Below are 21,510 nucleotides of genomic sequence, written 5' to 3'. Positions count from 1 at the left end.
TCGATCCACAATATAGCATTGCATGTAAAGCCATAACACATACAGTCCCAGTCAAAAGTTTGGATACACCTACTCATTCAAGGGTTTTTTTTTATTTTCACCCTTTTCTACATTGTAGAATAATAGTGAAGACATCAAAACTATGAAATAACACATATGGAATCATGTAGAAACCAAAACAGTGTTAAACAAATCAAAATAGGTTTTATATTTGAGATTCTTAAAAGTAGCCACCCTTTGCCTTGATGACAGCTTTGCAAACTCTTGGCATTCTCCCAACCAGCTTTATGAGGTAGTCACCTGGAATGCCTTTCAATTAACAGGTGTGCCTTGTTAAAAGTTAATTTGTGGAATTTCTGTCCTTCTTAATGCGTTTGAGTTGTGTTGTGACAAGGTAGGGATGGTATACAGAAGATAGCCCTATTTGGTAAAAGACCAAGTCAATATTATGGCAAGAACAACTCAAATAAGCAAAGAGAAATGACAGTCCATCATTACTTTAAGACATGAAGGTCAGTCAATACGGAAAATGTCAAGAACTTTGAAAGCTTCTTCAAGTGCAGTCGCAAAAACTATCAAGCGCTATTATGAAACTGGCTCTCATGAGGACCGCCACAGGAAAAGGCCGCCACCCAGAGTTACCTCTGCTGTAGAGGATACATTCATTAGAGTTACCAGCCTCAGAAATTGCAGCCCAAATAAATGCTTCACAGAGTTCAAGTAACAGACACATCTCAACATCAACTGTTCAGAGGAGACTGCGTGAATCAGGCCTTCATGGTCGAATTGCTGCAAAGAAACCACAACTAAAGGACACCAATAAGAAGAAGAGACTTGCTTGGGCCAAGAAACACGAGCAATGGACATTAGACCAGTGGAAATCTGTCCTTTGGTCTGATGAGTCCAAATTTGAGATTTTGGGTTCCAACCACCATGTCTTTGTGAGACGCAGAGTAGTTGAACGGATTTATGGTTCCCACCGTGAAGCATGGAGGAGGAGGTGTGATGGTTTGGGGGTGCTTTGCTGGTGACACTGTAGGTGATTTATTTAGAATTCACACTTAACCAGCATGGCTACCACAGCATTCTGCAGCGATACGCCATCCCATCTGGTTTGCGCTTAGTGGGACTATCATTTGTTTTTCAACAGAACAATTACCCAAAACACCTCCAGGCAGTGTAAGGGCTATTTGACCAAGAAGGAGAGTGATGGAGTGCTGGATCAGATGACCTGTTCTCCACAATCACCCAACCTCAACCCAATTGAGATGGTTTGCGATGAGTTGGACTGCAGAGTAAAGGATAAGCAGCCAACAAGTGCTCAGCATATGTGGGAACTCTTTCAAGCTGGTTGAGAGAATGCCAAGAGTGTGCAAAGCTGTCATCAAGGCAAAGGGTGACTACTTTGAAGAATCTCAAATATAAAATATATTTTTATTTAACACTTTTTTTGATTACTACATGATTCCATATGTGTTATTTCATCGTTTTGATGTCTTCACTATTATTCTACAATGTAGAAAAGGGTAAAAATAAAGAAAAACCCTTGAATGAGAAGGTGTTTCCAAACTTTTGACTGGTACTGTACGTTTTTCCAACAGCAGATTATTATCGATAATGTCAAAGCTGCACTTAAGTCTAACAAAACAGCTCTCAAAATCTTTGTATTATAAATTTCTCTCAGCCAATCATCAGTCATTTGTGTAAGTGCCTTATACGTTGAATGCCCTTCCCTATAAGCATGCTGAAACTCTGTTCTTAATTTGTTTACAGTGAAATTGCATTGTATCTGGTCAAACACATTTTTTATCCAAAAGTTTACTAAGGGTTGGTAACAGGCTTATTGGTCGGCTGTTTGAGCCAGTAACAGGTGCTTTGCCATTCTTGGGTGGCGGAATGACTTTGCTTCCCTATAGGCCTGAGGGCACACGCTTTCCTGTACGCTTAGATTGAAGAGATGGCAAATAGGAGTGGCAATATCGTCCGCTATCATCCTCAGTAATTTTCCATCCAAGTTTTCAGATTCAGGTGGCTGGTCATTGTTAGACAACAATAATTGTTTCACCTCTTCCACACTCACTTTACAGAATTCAAAATGACAATGTTTGTCTTTCATAATTTGGTCAGTTATGCATGGATGTGTTGGTTCAGAAGTTGTTGTTGGCATGTCATGTTGTTGGCATGCCTAACTTTGCTAATCTTGCAAATGGAAAAAAATAATTCAAATCATTTTGTGATGCCATCTGATTCAATGAATGATGGAGCTGAGTTTTGCCTTTTGCCCAAAATGTAATTTAAAGTGCTCCAAAGCTTTTTACCATCATTCTTTAAATAATGTATCTTTGTTTCACAGTACGGTTTCTTCTTTTTGTTAAGTTTAGTAACATGATTTCTACATTTTCAGTACATTTGACAATCGGCTGAGCAGCCAGACTTATTTGCCATTCATTTTGCCTCATCCCTCTCAACTACACAATCTTTCAATTCCTCATCAATCAATGGGGATTTAACCGTTTTTACAGTCATTCTCTTAATAGTGCATGCTTATTGGTAACTGGAATAAGCAATTTCATAAATGTGTCAAGTGCAGTGTCTGGTTGCTCCTCATTACACATCACAGACCAGCAAATATTATTTACATCTTCAACATAGGAATCACTACAAAACCTATTGCATGACCTCTCATACTAAACTTAGCAAAAACAGAAACGTCCCTTTTTCAGGACCCTGTCTTTCAAAGATCATTCGTAAAAATCCAAATAACTTCACAGATCTTCATTGTAAAGGGTTTAAACACTGTTTCCCATACTTGTTCAATTAACCATAAACAATTAATGAACACGCACCTGTGGAACGGTTATTAAGACACTAACAGCTTACAGACGGTAGGCAATTAAGTTCACAGTTATGAAAACTTAGGACACTAAAGAGGCCTTTCTACTGACTCTGAAAAACACCAAAAGAAAGATGCCCAGGGTCTCTGCTTATCTGCGTGAACGTGCCTTAGGCATGCTGCAAGGAGGCATGAGGACTGCAGATGTGGCCAGGACAGTAAATTGCAATTTCCGTATGTGAGACGCCTAAGACAGTGCTACAGGGAGACAGGACGGACAGCTGACCGTCCTTGCAGTGGCAGACCATGTGTAACAACACCTGCACGGGATCGGTACATCCGAACATCACACCTGCGGGACAGGTACAGGATGGCAACAACTGCCCGTGTTACAAGTTACTCAGACTGTCCACAGTAGGCTGAGAGAGGCTGGACTGAGGGCTTGTAAGCCTGTTGTAAGACAGGTCCTCACCAGACATCACCGGCAACAACGTCGCCTATTGGCACAAACCCATCGTTTCTGGACCAGACAGGACTGGCAAAAAGTGCTCTTCACTGACGAGTCGCGGTTTTGTCATACCGGGGTGATGGTCGGATTTGCGTTTATCGTAGGAATGAGGAACTTAAGGAATGAGCGTTACACAGAGGCCTGTACTCTGGAGCGGGATCGATTTGGAGGTGGAGGGTCCATCATGGTCTGGGGCGGTGTGTCACAGCATCATCGAACTGAGCTTGTTGTCATTGCAGGCAAACTCAACTCTGTGCGTTACAGGGAAGACATCCTCCTCCCTCATGTGGTACCCTTCCTGCAGGCTCATTCTGACATGACCCTCCAGCAGGACAATGCCTCCAGCCATACTACTCGTTCTGTATGCGATTTCCTGCAAGACAGGAATGTCAGTGTTCTGCCATGGCCAGCGACGAGCCCAGATCTCAATCCCATTGAGCATGTCTGGGACCTGTTGGATCGGAGGGTGAGGGCTAGGGCCATTCCCCCCAGAAATGTCCGGGAACTTTCAGGTGCCTTGGTGGAGAGTGAGGTAACATCTCACAGCAAGAACTGGCAAATCTGGTGCAGTCCATGAGGAGGAGATGCACTGCAGCACTCAATGCAGCTGGTGGCCACACCAGATACTGACTGTTACTTTTTATTTTGACCCCCCCCTTTGTTCAGGGACATATTATTCCATTTCTGTTAGTCACATGTCTGTGCAACTTGTTCAGTTTATGTCTCAGTTGTTGAATTTTGTTATGTTCATACAAATATTTATACATGTTACATTAAATAAACGCAGTTGACAGTAAAGACGTTTCTTTTTTGCTGAATTTATATTAGGCCCAGCCTTTGGAACTTTGGTTTTCCTAGATATGGCTACTATATTATGATCACTACATCTGATGGATTTGGATACTGCTTTAGAGCAGATTTCTGCAGCATTAGTAAATATGTGATCAATACATGGTAGGTTGACTGATAACCTGAACCAGTTTGCAGGCCCTAGTTACAATTTGAAGCTTTTTCTTGAGTGGGCAGCTTGATAAAAGCCATTCAGTATTTAAGTCACCCAGAAAATATACTTCTCTGTTGATATCACATATATTATCGAGCATTTCACACATATAGCCCAAATACTGACAATTCGCATTCTATAGCAGCTTCCCACAAGAATGTGCTTTAGGTGAGGCAGGTAAAACTGTAGCCATATTACTTCAACAGCATTTGACATGATATCCTTGCTAAGCTTTACAGGAATATGACTCTGGACATATATGGCAACACCTCCACCATTGGTATTCCTCTCTCTTCTGAAGATGTTGAAACCATGTATTGCTAGCACTGTATCATCAAAGTTATTAATTATCTAAGTGAGTTTCAGAGATAATGAGTATATATGAATGTTATCTGTTACTAGAAAGTTATCGATTTCATGAACCTTGTTTCTTAGACTACATATGTTAATGTGGTCTATTTTTAGAACTTTTCTGGTGTGCTTTACTGGGAGGCTTATGAGAGGTAGACATGACAGTGATATTTATGTTTAAGCTGATGTGCATGGTGAGCTTCACACAGTGGCCATCCTACTACGGCAAACCGCCTCAGTGCTAACAGCATTACTCAGGTTCATAGGTGCATGATTAATGCAAACAACAGCTGTTGGATTGACAGACACATTCAGAGGAGTTAGAGGGACATAAATTAGGTTACTTACATTATGACTGCCAACGCCCCTGGGACAATGTACATTTGCAGCAGCACTACGACAACTCAGCAACACGATGGTAGGGATTATCTGAGCAGGGCTTGGATCACTGATAAATCATTGTCTCACCGCCGCCCATTAGGCATGAAGCTTTATAATAAGCGTTATTACAGTAAGTCACTGTATCATGTTAGTGGGCGACTTGAGATGCCAATGCTATGCCTATTAGCACAGGAGTTTGGTTCTTTTATAAATGGGGCACTGAATTTACAGATTATTCCTAAAGTTTACAATTTCCCCCTAGGTTTATCAAAAAAGGAGTTTAAGAGTTTCATCCATCTTGTAGAGCATTGTTCTGCTCACTGACTCCACTCATGTGTTCTTGATGTGGTTTCTGTTCTTTTGGGTTACAGTATCGGTTTGGTCCTCTCTCTGATATTTCACATTCCTTTGGTTTTGCTGTTGGTCTTCGCATTGTCATAATATATGAGAAAATACTGTATTATTTAATCTTGTGTTTATATCAGATGTATACAGTATAACGCTATTGTTAAAGAACATGGAAAGATGTTCTTTGTTGAATGTACATGCACAACAATTGTTCTTTCAAAAATAGATACCCTACAGATAAGAAACAGCTCTCTTGTCATGTCCCAGGCAGTAGGCTAGACTAGTTTAGATGTTCACATCAGCGTTTTGTCTGTGTCTTTATGGGTCAAAAGGATCAGGCGGTAGTGAGTGCTATCTGAGTGCTGAGATAGAGAGTAGAACTGAGGCTGAAATATGAATGACTGAGACTGGTTTGGCTGGATGGCTAGCTGCTGCTACTGACTGGAGGGATGGAGGGCTGTTTGTTAGAGGTGGCAGAGATCTGTAGTTAAGACATTCATTATTTACTGAGCATTCTGCTGCTGGAGGCTGGGGCCTGCCCCCAGCTCAACTGGCCTCTTTTCTCTGCTAGACGGTGGACTGGAGGAGGCTGCTACTGTTTAGTCAACCTGTCAGCGAGCCCCTAGGCATTACGCTGGTTCACGCACACGCACACACACACACACGCACACGCACACGCACACGCACACACATTATACCTTGTATGCTCTCTCTGTCTTTGTCCTCACACACACTATCAGCTCTAGGCTTAACCTTGAGACCTGTTGAGAGGCTGTCTGCTGTGGCTCAGTGGGAATACATAAAAGGGTTGCATGTGTAGTCTAAGTTTAAGAGGGAATGTGCTTACATGTGCTTGGAGAAAGTTTGGTTTGAAGCTATGCAAACAGTAGAATGTTATGTACTGTAGATACTGCATGTAGAGACTGTAGTATTGACAGTTGTTGACTTGAGTACAGGATACGTCTGGTGTCTCCCAGATAGGGGGAAGACATATTGGCAGGCCATTACACACTAACCACAGAGCCAGCCCACAGGAGTGACAGGAGGCAGATATCAGTGACAACACTCAAGGTGACATGTCTGTCTGTCTCCTGCTTCTAGTGTGGCTGCTCACTTTACTTCCACTCTTCATTAGACTGTTTGGGCCAATTATAGACAGAGCTGGAGGTTGAAAGAGGAGACAAAATGATGCTGAAAGACTGAGATGTAAAGAGCATGATTAACATTGGAGGATGATTTGGAGGATGGTGACTGTCTCAATTCGTTTTAGCAATGTGTGAAGTCTGTAAACTAGCCCTGTATCTCGTGCTCCTGTTCCTCTCTGAGTTCCCTGTTCATCAGTATGTATGAGCTATTGCTAGGCCCTGTAATGATAAGATATCTGGAGATCACTGTTTTAATCTCAGCCTGCAGCTCTACTCTTTAATGATAGTGGCTGAGAGGGCCTCTTTAATTAGGGTTTTGAAGTGTCACCTTTCTGATGAACTGATGTCCAGAGACTATATGTGTGTTTCTATATGTGTGCATGTTTGTATATGTGTGAATGTGTGCTGTTTGTGTGGAGGCTTGTGCAATGTGATTCCAATCTGCTATCTATGTGAGCAATGCTGCAGTGTATGTGTCCTGCAGAGAAATGTAATTACAGCCAACCAGTCAGCCCCAGAGTGGAGACTTAAGAGTCCTGCATCACTGGAGATAAATGAACACTGGGCTCTTACACTGGACATATCGAACACCAATGTTGTCAGTAAGATTCAACCTTCGATTTCAAATATATCACTGCTTTTGTGTCATCCTCTGATCAGTTTTGTCTGTCATGGTGTTGAATTACTTTTGAAATAAACTTTGTAGTTTCTCTCATATTTTCAAGAGCAGAAATCTTGAAGTACTCATACCCTTCAGTCTGAGATGCTTTGGTTGAGGTCACAAGCATCCTTATCATTATAACAATTATTATCATGACCATCGTCATCTTACCCTCTGCATCCCTGCCATTCCCTTTTCAACAAAAATTGTTTTCTGCATCCTGACCATCCCCTTCTGAGGCATTTCCCATGTTCCCCATTAGGACATCAGCAGCAAACAAACACACCCTCCCTCCCTCCTTCCTTCTCTCCTCGCTCCTTCTCTCCTCCCTCCTGGACAACAGGGAGGGACAACAATGGAAGACAGGTCTCAGATAACAGTGGTGCTAAGTTGCCCATCGATGCTCTGATTAAATGACTACAGTAGTGGTGCAGTGGTGGAATGGGAACAAACATTAAAGGCGCCATGGTGAGCAACAGGGAGAAGAGAAGGAAGGCAATCATATGAGGACAGTGATTGATGTTTCTGACAGAGGCAATGAGTTCCTCATGTTCTCTCATCTTTTAAAATTACTTCAACTTTTCTTTTGCTGCTTGAAGATACTGTAACATACCATGTGAAGGTTTTCATAATTGACAGAGTCCTCATCTACAACTCCATGTTATTTTGACAGCAGAAAGAGAGGTAACTGATTAATGTGTTCTCGTAATGATTCTGTGGCTCATCATTTAGATAGACAGCTTTAGCTTCAACACTATCTATTTGGAAGCATTCTTGTAGGAGTAACAAGATTGCAACCCCTGGCTATGGATCTGTCTTGATTATTCTGACTCTCTTTTCTTCCGTTTCTGTGTTCATCTTCTCATCATTCAGTTCCATTTCTTCTAATTTCCCCCTCTTCTTTCCTGTCTTTTTCTTCCAGTGTTGAGGGTCCCTGCCCTAGCGCTAGCCTCTCCTCTCCTTCCCTGCTCCGTCCTTTCCACTCAACCCCTGGTCCCCAGAGATAGAACAGCCACTGTGGTGCCTAATAAGATTTATGGAATTACAGATCTCTGGAATTGGATTTTCTCACTCCAGTAAAGCATGGGGATTAGCGGTTTAGTGCTTGGTACATTAGGGCCTCAGTGACCTGTAACTGAACTGCTTTGGTCAAGGTGGGCAGATCAAGGGACAGAAAGATGAATCCCCACCACCCAGGATTTCTGGAAAACCAGGGAAATTGTTGAAAGTTCCCCGAATTTTGCAACCCTATTTACGCCTCAGCCCTCTTTGATCTGCTTAGTTAACACATAAGATACATAGATACAGTGCATTCGGAAAGTATTTAGACCCATTTTCCACATTTTGTTACATTACAGCTGCACAATTGGCCCAGCGTCGTTAGGGTTTGGCCGGGGTAGGCCGGCATTGTAATTAAGAATTTGTTCTTAACTGACTTGCCTAGATAAATAAAGGTTAAATAAAAACGTTTTTTACATTTTATTTAAAACATAAAAAACATTTTTTTAAATGTCCCTCATCAATCTACACACAATACCCCATAATGACTGGGAGACTAGTCAGGTTTGAGGGAAAGATGAACGGAGTAAAGTACAGAGAGATACTTCATGAAAACCTGCTCCAGAGCACTCAGGACCTTAGACTGGGGAAAATGTTCACCTTCCAATAGGACAACGACCCTAAGCACACAGCCAAGGGAACGCAGGAGCGGTTTTGGGACAAGTCTCTGAATGTCCTTGAGTGGCCCAGCCAGAGCCCGGACTTGAACCCGATCGAACATCTCTGGAGAGACCTGAAAATAGCAGTGCAGCGACACTCCCCATCCAACCTGACAGAGCTTGAGAGGATCTGCAGAGAAGAATTGGAGAAACTCCCCAAATACAGGTGTGCCAAGCTTGTAGCGTCAGACCCAAGAAGACTCAAGGCTGTAGTCGCTGCCAAATGTGCTTCAACAAAGTACTGAGTAAAAGATCTGAATACTTATGTAAATGTGATATTTATTTAGCAAAGATGTTTAAATAACAGTTTTTGCTTTGTCATTATGGGGTATTGTGTGTAGATTGTTGAGAATTATTACTTTTTAAATTCATTTTAGATTAAGGCTGTAACATTGCAAAAATTTTGGAAAAGTGAAGGGGTCTGAATACTTTTTGAATGCACTGTTTATACAAAAGCATGTGGACGCCCCTTCAAATTAGTGGATTTGGCTATTTCAGCCACACCCGTTGCTGACAGTTGTATAAAATCGAGCACACAACCATGCGATCTCCATAGACAAACATTGGCAGTTGAATGGCCTCACTGAAGATCTCAGTGACTGTAACGGCTGTCGTTGAAGAGAGTAGACCAAGGCGCAGCGTGGTTAGTGCTCATCATGAATTTAGAAGAAACCGACAGCCAAACAGTTCTGTCAGGTGCAAAACACTAAACCGAAATTAACTACCCACAAACCCCAAAGGAAAACAGGCTGCCTAAGTATGACTCCCAATCAGCGACAACGATGTACAGCTGTCCCTGATTGAGAGCCATACCAGGCCAAAACAAAGAAATACTAAGCATAGAAAAAAGGACATAGAATGCCCACCCAAATCACACCCTGACCAAACCTAAATAGAGACATAAAAAAGGCTCTCTCAGGTCAGGGCGTGACAGTGACATTCAAAGTGGCACCATCATAGGATGCCATCTTTCCAACAAGTCAGTTCATCAAATTTCTGCACTGCTACAGCTGCCCCGCTGTCAACTGTAAGTGTTGTTATTGTGAAGTGGAAACGTCTAGGAGCAACAACGGCTCAGCCACGAAGTGGTAAGCCACACAAGCTCACAGAACGGGGCTGAAGTGCTGAAGTGTGTTGCACGTAGAAATCGCCTGTCCTCGGTTGCAACACTCACTACCGAGTTCCAAACTGCCTCTGGAAGCAATGTCAGCACAATACCTGTTCGTCGGGAGCTTTATGAATTGGGTTTTCATGGCCGAGCAGCCGCACACAAGCTTAAGAGTAGTGTAAAGCTCGCCGCCATTGGACTCTGGAGCAGTTGAAACACGTTCTTTTATGGCAGTCCGACGGACTAATCTGGGTTTGGCGGATGCCAGGAGAATGCTACCTGCCCCAATACATAGTGCCAAGTGTAAACTTTGATTGTGGAGGAATAATGGTCTGGGGCTGTTTTTCATGGCTCGGGATAGGCCCCTTAGTTCCAGTGAAGGGAAATCTTAACGCTACAGTATACAATGACATTCTAGATGATTCTGTGCCTCCAACTTTGTGGCAAAAGTTTGGGGAAGGCTCTTTCCTGTTTCAGCATGACAAAGCCCTGTGCACAAAGCGAGGTCCATGCAGAAATGGTTTGACGAGATCAGTGTGGAAGAACTTGACTGGCCTGCACAGAGCTCTGGCCTCAACCCCATTGAACACCTTTGGGATGAATTGGAACGCCGATTGTGAGCCAGGCTTAATCTCCCAACATCAGTACCCAACCTCTATAAAGCTCTTGTGGCTGAATGGAAGCAAGTCCCCGCAGCACTTTTCCAACATCTAGTGGAAAGCCTTCCCAGAAGTGGAGGCTGTTATCGTAGCAAAGGGGGGACCAACTCCATATTAATGCCCATGACTTTGGAATGAGATGCTCGATGAGCAGCTGTCCACATACTTTTGTGGATATAGTGTACCTCTGTCTTTGAGGCCACAGCATACAGTCCATGAGCCAGACCCACAAATTTGGTCCGTCGGGCTCACTTTGGGTGATGATGATATTGCAGCCATGGCAGAAAGAGTGAAAAGACAGAGAAAGCTGCCATGGCAGTGCAGCAATCACACATGCTTCAACTCTAGGGACAAAGACCTTCAAGAAAATCACTATGAGAAATTGTCACCTCAAGAGAGCCCGACCATCCCCCCTGGCTCATGGATTAATAGGGTGGCATACAGAATCTTGAGAGCGTTCTGTCCTTTTGTCCCTCAGACAGACAGACACAGGTGCTCTGCCTGTCCTCCCTTTGATGCCCCAGTGTGGCTGGCAGACCTGGCAGGGACCGAGAGCAGCTGAGGTTGGGTCACGGGCATGCCCTGGCATTGAACTCCATGGGTGTTCTACAGTAGGTGGTATTCTTAGAATATCAAACTCCCCCTAACACACACACAGGAACTCACATACACTCCCAAAATGCTACCCTTGCTCAGTGGCTCAATAGCGTAAAGCGTTATCTACTTTAGGACAACAGTATTATTTTCCTAAGAACAGAGAATGACATGTTTGTTGAGTCATAATTACTGAGAGCTGTAGGTCAGAGTTCAGATTGGAGAGTTTGGTGCAGTGTTCAGTTTCCACTCTTATGGAGGTAGACGTTGTTTTGGCAGCATGGCTGAGTGGTTTTTCATTTATTTTATTTAACCTTTATTTAAGCAGGTAGGCTAGTTGAGATCAAGTTCTCATTTACAACTGCGGCCTGGCCAAGATAAAGCAAAGCAGTGCGACACAAACAACAACACAGAGTTGCACATGGAATTAACAAACATGCAGTCAATAATACAATAGAAAAAAGTCTATATACAGTGTGTGCAAATGAGGAAGGATAAGGGAGGTAAGGCAATAAATAGGCCATAGTGGCAAAATAATTCCAATATAGCATTAAACACTGGAGTGATAGATGTGCAGAAGATGAGTGTGCAAGTAGAGATACTGGTGTGCAAAGGAGCAAAATAAAATAAATAACAGTATGGGGATGAGGTAGTTGGATGGGCTATTTACAGATGGGCTATGTACAGGTGCAGTGATCTGTGAGCTGCTCTGACAACTGGTGCTTACAGTTAGTAAGGGAGATATGAGTCTCCAGCTTCAGTGATTTTAGAAGTTGGTTCCAGTCATTGGCAGCAGAGAACTGGAAGGAAAGGCAGCCAAAGGAGGAGTTGGCTTTGGGGATGACCAGTGAAATTTACCTGCTGGAGCGGGTGCTACAGGTGGGTGCTGCTATGATGACCAGTGAGCTGAGATAAGGCAGGGCTTTACCTAGCAAAGACTTATAGATGACCTGGAGCCAGTGGGTTTGGCGATGAATATGAAGCGAGGGCCAGCCAACGAGAGCATACAGATCGCAGTGGTGGGTAGTATATGGGGCTTTGGTGACAAAACGGATGGCACTGTGATAGACTGCATCCAAATTGCTGAGTAGAGTGTTGGTGGCTTACCGATTCTTACCGAAGTCAAGAATCGGTAAGATAGTCAGTTTTCCCAGTGTATGTTTGGCAGCATGAGTGAAGGATGCTTTGTTGTGAAATAGGAAGCTGATTCTAGATTTAATTTTGGATTGGAGATGCTTAATGTGAGTCTGGAAGGAGAGATTACAGTCTAACCAGACACCTAGGTATTTGTAGTTGTCCACATATTCTAAGTCAGAACCATCCAGAGTAGTGATGCTGGACGGGCGGTCAGGTGTGTGCAGTGATCAGTTGAAGAGCATGCATTTAGTTTTACTTGCATTTAAGAGCAGTTGGAGGCCACGAAAGGAGAGTTGTATGGCATTGAAGCTCGTCTGGAGGTTAGTTAACACAGTGTCCAAAGTGGGGCCAGAAGTATACAGAATGGTGTCATCTGCGTAGAGGTGGATCAGAGAATCACCCGCAGCAAGAGCGACATCATTGATATATACAGAGAAAAGAGTCGGCCCGAGGATTGAACCCTGTGGCACCTCCATAGGGACTGCCAGAGGTCCGGACAACAGGCCCTCCAATTTGACACACTGAACTCTGTCTGAGAAGTAGTTGGTGAACCAGGCGAGGCAGTCATTTGAGAAACCAAGGCTGTTGAGTCTGCCGATAAGAATATGATGATTGACAGAGTCGAAAGCCTTGGCCAGGTCGATGAATACAGCTGCACAGTATTGTCTCTTATTGATGGTGGTTATGATATCGTTTAGGACCTTGAACGTGGCTGAGGTGCACCCATGACCAGCTCGGAAACCAGATTGCATAGCGGAGAAGGTACGATGGGATTCGAAATGGTCCGTGATCTGTTTGTTAACTTGGCTTTCGAAGACCGTAGAAAGGTAGGGTAGGATAGATATAGGTCTGTAGCAGTTTGGGTCTAGAGTGTCTCCCCCTTTGAAGAGGGGGATGACCACGGCAGCTTTTCAATCTTTAGGGATCTCAAACGCTACAAAAGAGAGGTTGAACAGGCTAGTAATAGGGGTTGCAACAATTTTGGGGGATAATTTTAGAAAGAGATTGTCTAGTCCAGCTGATTTGTAAGGGTCCAGATTTTGCAGCTCTTTTAGAACATCAGTTATCTGGATTTGGGTGAAGGAGAAATGGGGGAGGCTTGGGCAAGTTGCTGTGGAGGGTGCAGAGCTGTTGACCGGGGTAGGGGTAGCCAGGTGGAAAGCATGGCCAGCTGTAGAAAAATTATTATCGTGGATTTATCGGTGGTGACAGTGTTTCCTAGCCTCAGAGTATTCGGCAGCTGGGAGGAGGTGCTCTTATTCTCCATGGACTTTACAGTGTCCCAAAAATGTTTGGAGTTTGTGCTACAGGATGCACATTTCTGTTTCAAAAAGCTAGCCTTTGCTTTCCTAACTGCCTGTGTATATTGGTTCCTAACTTCCCTGAAAAGTTGCATATCGTGGGGCTATTCAATGCTAATGCAGTACGCCACAGGATGTTTCTGTGTTGGTCAAGGGCAGTCAGGTCTGGAGTGAACCAAGGGCTATATCTGTTCCTGGTTCTACATTTTTTGAATGGGGAATGCTTATTTAAGATGGTGAGGAAAGCACTTTTCAAGAATAACCAGGCATCCTCTACTGACAGAATGAGGTCAGGATACCCAGGCCAGGTCGATTAGAAAGGCCTGCTCGCTGAAGAGATTTAGGGAGCATTTAACAGTGATGAGGGGTGGTCGTTTCACCGGAGATCCATTACGGACACAGGCAATGAGGCAGTGATTGCTGAGATCCTGGTTGAAGACAGCAGAGGTGTATTTGGAGGGCAGGTTGGTTAGGATTGCATTTACATTTACGTCATTTTGCAGACGCTCTTATCCAGAGCGACTTACAAATTGGGGAAGAGTGGGTTAACTGCCTTGATCAGGAGAATAACGACAGATTTTTACCTTGTCAGCTCGGGGATTCGATCCAGGCTTTTGCAACACTAGCTAGATAGCTACTCCATAGTCCAAGCTACTGTAAGAGCTAGCTATGTTTTACTGTCAGACAGAGACAGGACACAACTCAAACTAACTGAGAAAACAAATGCACATGTAAACAACATGCAAATGCATGCTTGCTAGCATCAGAAAAACTCATCAGTTTCGGACATCCAGAATAGATTCCAGTATGCTCCTTCACCTGTCTTCTTGACAGTTTGGATATTTGTCAACAACTCTGCCGTGCACGGCCATTCCAGTGGTGTGGAGCTAAGGGTCCGGGGACCCGGATTATATAAATGTATAGGATGCATAACTCTGCAATGCTTTACACGGAACCCAAACCGGCTGCGCATGCGCGCCATCGGGCATAAATTAATTTTGTCCCCCTACACCAAACGCGATCACGACACGCAGCTTAAAATATCAAAACAAACTCTGAACCAATGACATTAATTTGGGGACAGGTTGAAAAGCATTAAACATTTATGGCAATTTAGCTAGTTAGCTTGCAATTGCTTGCTAATTTGTCCTATGTAGCTAGCTTGCTGTTGCTAGCTAATTTGTTCTGAGATATAAACATTAGGTTGTTATTTTACCTGAAATGCACAAGGTCCTCTACTCCGACAATTAATCCACACATAAAAACGGTCAACCAAATCGTTTCTAGTCATCTCTCCTCCTTCCAGGCTTTTTCATCGTTTAACTTATATGGTGATTGGCATCTAAACTTTCATAGTATTACCACGACAAACGGCAACAGTTCGGTTCTCCAATGAGGAGATGGCACGTGGGTACCTGCTTCTATAAACCAATAAGGAGATGTGAGAGGCAGGACTTGCAGCGCGATCTGCGTCAGAAATAGGAATGACTTCTATTTTAGCCCTTGGCAACGCAGACGCTTGTTGACAAGCGCGAGCAGTGTGGGTGCAATAATTGAAGAACATAGATTCCTACATTTATTTTGCAACGCTCGTGCACGCGATGCGAGCGGTGTAGTCAGGGTATTAGGCAATCTCTAAAATAAAGATGCAGGGCTAGTGTACATGGGGATATCTTTGTTGAGTCTCTATGGCTGAGTTATACGACTTTCAAAGTCAATGACTTAACACTGTTTTCCTTTACTTTGCTTTCAATGGGAGTTTAGTCATATTTTGCAATGTAAGACTGTCACAATCAATTGAGCTATTCACCTTCTGAAAACAGCCTGGTCTCATAAACTAGATGTAACATAGTAAATGTAAATCCAGGACACTAAAATTAGTATGATATGTTACGTTTGGTATGGTTACATAATACAGAAAGTTTATTAAATGCCCACACCAGCGGAAATCTTTTTTTTCTGCTAAAAGACAATGCCCAGAGCTTACCTGTGATGTTGCACAACGATTTGAAGTCATAGTTTTAATTAAAGTATGATATTTTTGGGTTTGAACAGGGAAAAAACTAAATTAACCTTCAGGTTTTTCCGCATCTATGATATGTGTTTCCTAATAAAATTCTCTACATTTCAATCTCACTATACGTGTCTTGCAAGGGCTGGCTTTAGTTAATTTGGAACAGGTACTGGCTCATTACTTCCGGTTTACAACCTGGTGATACGGCTTAGGCGGGATTACTGCTGTTTGTAATGCCCTTAGTTCAAACTGGCGCTGTTGGTTGGGATGATGGTAAAATGGTGAGCAAGAAAAAGCACATTTTATTCTGATGAGCTACTGACATTCACTTGGCTATAGTAAGGGAATACCCCCCTGATTTGGACAAAATAACATGGCAACATATTGGCATAGCACGAATCATACACACGATTGCAAAAACCACCCAAAGCGGCCCATCTCCGGGCCAATCATATGGCAATTTTCCGATGGCAATTGCCAATTGTAACACCCCAAATTTCCTTTAGATGGCGAGCGCGCTCCACCTTGGATTTTCATACAGCAAATGATACCCAATTCTTACCCAAGTCTCAGATTTTGATAAAATGATTTTTTTTTTGAAAACTTAGCACCTTGTAAAAAAGTGGTTTCTGGACCGTTTTTCGAAATTTTTTCGATTGTTATGTCAATTACACATGTATAAGAGCTGTATGAACATGCTTCTGACGTTTTTTATTGATGTCGTTTTTTGGGTTGCTTTTGCTTGTGCGCAAAGCATATGATTTGTGCATTTTGAATATGATTTCATAGGAAAAAAGTGACATTTTTTTTTTCATTTTTTTTGCAAAATGACATATCCAATGCTTTTTTTTGTCACTTCTGGAAGTATTGCAAGTGCCAAATTACAGCAAATATCCAAAAGATAGCTAGAGCTCTCCGCAGTGAATTTTCATATTGCAAATGTAACACAATTCAAGTCCCAAGTGTCAAATTTTGAAAAAATGACATATTTTTTGAAAACTTTTCAACCCTAAAAAAGTGGTTTCTGGACCGTTTTTCGAATTTTTTTTGATTTTTATGTCAATTACACATGTATAAGAGCTGTATGGACATACTTTTGACATATTTTATTGACATAATTTTTTGGGTTGTTTTTGCTTGTGCATAAGGCATATGTTTTGTGCATTTGGAATATGATTTCATAGGAAGTCAAAAGTGACATATTTGCTTGTGCATAAGGCATATGATTTGTGCATTTGGAATATGATTTCATAGGAAGTCAAAAGTGACAAATTTATATTTTTTGCCAAATGCCATTAAAAATGTGCAAATGAAATGTCCAATTCTTTTTTTGTCAATTATACATGTATGAAAGTATTGAATGTGCCAAATCAGTATGTTTGTCCGTTTGCCATGTACGATCATAGGAAGTCGGTTTCCAAACCCAAAAGTCAGTGAACCATGGTCCAAATGGCATTTATACTGCCCAAATGATATATATCCCTATGTTGAGCCATCAATCAACGCAGATGGTCTACTTGTCATGTATGATGAGGGAGAAGTGGGACTCTGTTGCTTTTAACATTTTTAACGAATTTGACATGCTCAGAATGCATAATTGACTGGCCCGATGATCTCGGGATGGCCGTGCAGTGACTGTGGTTCCTCTCCATCGCTCGTTGTGTTGATTTCATCATGTCAACTTTGGTGATATTTTTTGCTGTTGAATCATCTTGCAAATGCGCGTTACATTTGCAATATTGCGCGTTACGTTTGCAATATGATTCAATGGGCATTTAGCATCACAAATTTAGGCATGCTCAAAAATACTGCAGAAATGCATTATTGACTGGCTCGATGAACTCGGGATGGCCGGGCAGTGACTGTGGTTCCTCTCCATTGCTCGTCACCCAGCAGTCAGCGTCCATCAGTCAATTAGATGTCATTTTGACACCAAACTGATAGCATCTGACACCAAATCCACTTTTTCCAACTCGTATAGAAGCCAACTATCACATATGTCAGAGAAGGCCCATAATTCACAGTGCTTTCAATTTTAACCATAAAAAAACCTAAAACACATAGTTACGTTATAGCTGCGGGTCCAGCTCTGACATTATGTGTAGGCCTATGTGAGGCGACCCCGAATCCGAAGTTTCGGCTCGATAGGTCATTCGGTGCCCGAGCAATGGCCTAATTGGTGCTGAAAATCCACTTTTTCAGGGCGTTACTACGGGGTCCCTGAATGAGCTATCGGACAGAGACATTGGGGTCCGTCTCTATGGGCCGAGGCGGTTTCAATGCACCTAGTCTTGCGACTCTGGGACATTTCTACATGTCGCCATGTCCGTGATATTCAAAATGAATTGAAAATATTGCAAATGTACGAGGCGGTTTCTCGGTCAGAGAACCTTCTAGAGCCCCATAAATCACCGTGCACTATCGACTTGAGCTCTAGAACAGGTTTCTAAAATTTCGGAGCTCTAGGTCTGACGGTTCTTGAATCGTTTGAACGAAAGTAACTATTGAAGGCGGTATAAGCCTCTAAGCCCCACACTATGTCCCTATGGCCAAATTGTGTGTGTGTGTTTTTGTTTTTTTTGCAAAAAGAATAGACACACGTTGTCTTTGGGGTAGGCATATACAGAATCCTGAATATGAAAACTCTACCTTAAGAATTGACTGAGTAACAGATGGTTGAGTTGCGTGATTTTCACTATCTGCAGGTGGCAATATGACAATAGCTCTTGGGTGTTTTTAACCACTTCCGGTTGTCACAGGAAGCTGTTGCTTCACACACGTTGTCTTTGGGGTAGACATAAACAGAATCCTGAATAAGAAGTCTCTACCTTAAGAATTGACTGAGAAACAGATGGTTGAGTTGCGTGATTTTCACTATGCGCACGTAATATGACAATAGCTCTTGGGTGATTTTAACCACTTCCGGTTGTCACAGGAAGCTCTTGCTTCACACACGTTGTCTTTGGGGTAGACATAAACGGAATCCTGAATAAGAAGTCTCTACCTTAAGAATTGACTGAGTAACAGATGGTTGAGTTGCGTGATTTTCACTATATGCAGGTTGACCATATGACAATAGCTCTAGGCTGTTTTAACCACTTCCCTTTGTCACAGGAAGTTCTTACTCAACACACGTTGTCTTTGGGGTAGACATAAACAGAATCCTGAATAAGAAGTCTCTACCTTAAGAATTGACTGAGAAACAGATGGTTGAGTTGCGTGATTTTCACTATGCGCACGTAATATGACAATAGCTCTTGGGTGATTTTAACCACTTCCGGTTGTCACAGGAAGCTCTTGCTTCACACACGTTGTCTTTGGGGTAGACATAAACGGAATCCTGAATAAGAAGTCTCTACCTTAAGAATTGACTGAGATACAGATGGTTGAGTTGCGTGATTTTCACTATGCGCACGTAATATGACAATAGCTCTTGGGTGATTTTAACCACTTCCCGTTGTCACAGGAAGCTCTTGCTTCACACACGTTGTCTTTGGGGTAGACATAAACAGAATCCTGAATAAGAAGTCTCTACCTTAAGAATTGACCGAGTAACAGATGGTTGAGTTGCGTGATTTTCACTATCTGCAGGTGGCAATATGACAATAGCTCTTGGGTGTTTTTAACCACTTCCGGTTGTCACAGGAAGCTGTTGCTTCACACACGTTGTCTTTGGGGTAGACATAAACATAATCCTGAATAAGAAGTCTCTACCTTAAAAATTGACTGAGTAACAGATGGTTGAGTTGCGTGATTTTCACTATCTGCAGGTGGCAATATGACAATAGCTCTTGGGTGTTTTTAACCACTTCCGGTTGTCACAGGAAGCTGTTGCTTCACACACGTTGTCTTTGGGGTAGACATAAACAGAATCCTGAATAAGAAGTCTCTACCTTAAGAATTGACTGAGAAACAGATGGTTGAGTTGCGTGATTTTCACTATGCGCACGTAATATGACAATAGCTCTTGGGTGATTTTAACCACTTCCGGTTGTCACAGGAAGCTCTTGCTTCACACACGTTGTCTTTGGGGTAGACATAAACGGAATCCTGAATAAGAAGTCTCTACCTTAAGAATTGACTGAGTAACAGATGGTTGAGTTGCGTGATTTTCACTATATGCAGGTTGACCATATGACAATAGCTCTAGGCTGTTTTAACCACTTCCCTTTGTCACAGGAAGTTCTTACTCAACACACGTTGTCTTTGGGGTAGACATAAACAGAATCCTGAATAAGAAGTCTCTACCTTAAGAATTGACTGAGAAACAGATGGTTGAGTTGCGTGATTTTCACTATGCGCACGTAATATGACAATTGCTCTTGGGTGATTTTAACCACTTCCGGTTGTCACAGGAAGCTCTTGCTTCACACACGTTGTCTTTGGGGTAGACATAAACGGAATCCTGAATAAGAAGTCTCTACCTTAAGAATTGACTGAGATACAGATGGTTGAGTTGCGTGATTTTCACTATGCGCACGTAATATGACAATAGCTCTTGGGTGATTTTAACCACTTCCCGTTGTCACAGGAAGCTCTTGCTTCACACACGTTGTCTTTGGGGTAGACATAAACAGAATCCTGAATAAGAAGTCTCTACCTTAAGAATTGACCGAGTAACAGATGGTTGAGTTGCGTGATTTTCACTATCTGCAGGTGGCAATATGACAATAGCTCTTGGGTGTTTTTAACCACTTCCGGTTGTCACAGGAAGCTCTTGCTTCACACACGTTGTCTTTGGGGTAGACAGAAACAGAATCCTGAATAAGAAGTCTCTACCTTAAGAATTGACCGAGTAACAGATGGTTGAGTTGCGTGATTTTCACTATCTGCAGGTGGCAATATGACAATAGCTCTTGGGTGTTTTTAACCACTTCCGGTTGTCACAGGAAGCTGTTGCTTCACACACGTTGTCTTTGGGGTAGACAGAAACAGAATCCTGAATAAGAAGTCTCTACCTTAAGAATTGACTGAGTAAAAGATGGTTGAGTTGCGTGATTTTCACTATCTGCAGGTGGCAATATGACAATAGCTCTTGGGTGATTTTAACCACTTCCGGTTGTCACAGGAAGCTCTTGCTTCACACACGTTGTCTTTGGGGTAGACATAAACGGAATCCTGAATAAGAAGTCTCTACCTTAAGAATTGACTGAATGACAGATGGTTGAGTTGCGTGATTTTCACTATATGCAGGTTGTCCATATGACAATAGCTCTAGGCTGTTTTAACCACTTCCCGTTGTCACAGGAAGTTCTTACTCAACACACGTTGTCTTTGGGGTAGACATAAACAGAATCCTGAATAAGAAGTCTCTACCTTAAGAATTGACTGAGAAACAGATGGTTGAGTTGCGTGATTTTCACTATGCGCACGTAATATGACAATAGCTCTTGGGTGATTTTAACCACTTCCGGTTGTCACAGGAAGCTCTTGCTTCACACACGTTGTCTTTGGGGTAGACATAAACGGAATCCTGAATAAGAAGTCTCTACCTTAAGAATTGACTGAGTAACAGATGGTTGAGTTGCGTGATTTTCACTATATGCAGGTTGACCATATGACAATAGCTCTAGGCTGTTTTAACCACTTCCCTTTGTCACAGGAAGTTCTTACTCAACACACGTTGTCTTTGGGGTAGACATAAACAGAATCCTGAATAAGAAGTCTCTACCTTAAGAATTGACTGAGAAACAGATGGTTGAGTTGCGTGATTTTCACTATGCGCACGTAATATGACAATTGCTCTTGG

General features: G+C 42.5%; 1 protein-coding gene across 4 annotated transcripts in view; it reads left to right on the top strand.

Annotated features, from left to right (window-relative positions):
* Positions 1 to 21,510, top strand: part of LOC115207606 (extracellular sulfatase Sulf-2-like) — a 102,143-nt gene that overhangs the window by 4,985 nt on the left and 75,648 nt on the right. The gene's annotated exons all lie outside the window — the stretch shown is intronic.

The sequence above is a fragment of the Salmo trutta genome, chromosome 14 (assembly GCF_901001165.1).
Source record: "Salmo trutta chromosome 14, fSalTru1.1, whole genome shotgun sequence".
NCBI classification, from domain to species: Eukaryota; Metazoa; Chordata; class Actinopteri; order Salmoniformes; family Salmonidae; genus Salmo; species Salmo trutta.
Note: the sequence above shows the minus strand (reverse complement) of the source record. Positions and strands in the feature narration are given on the sequence as shown.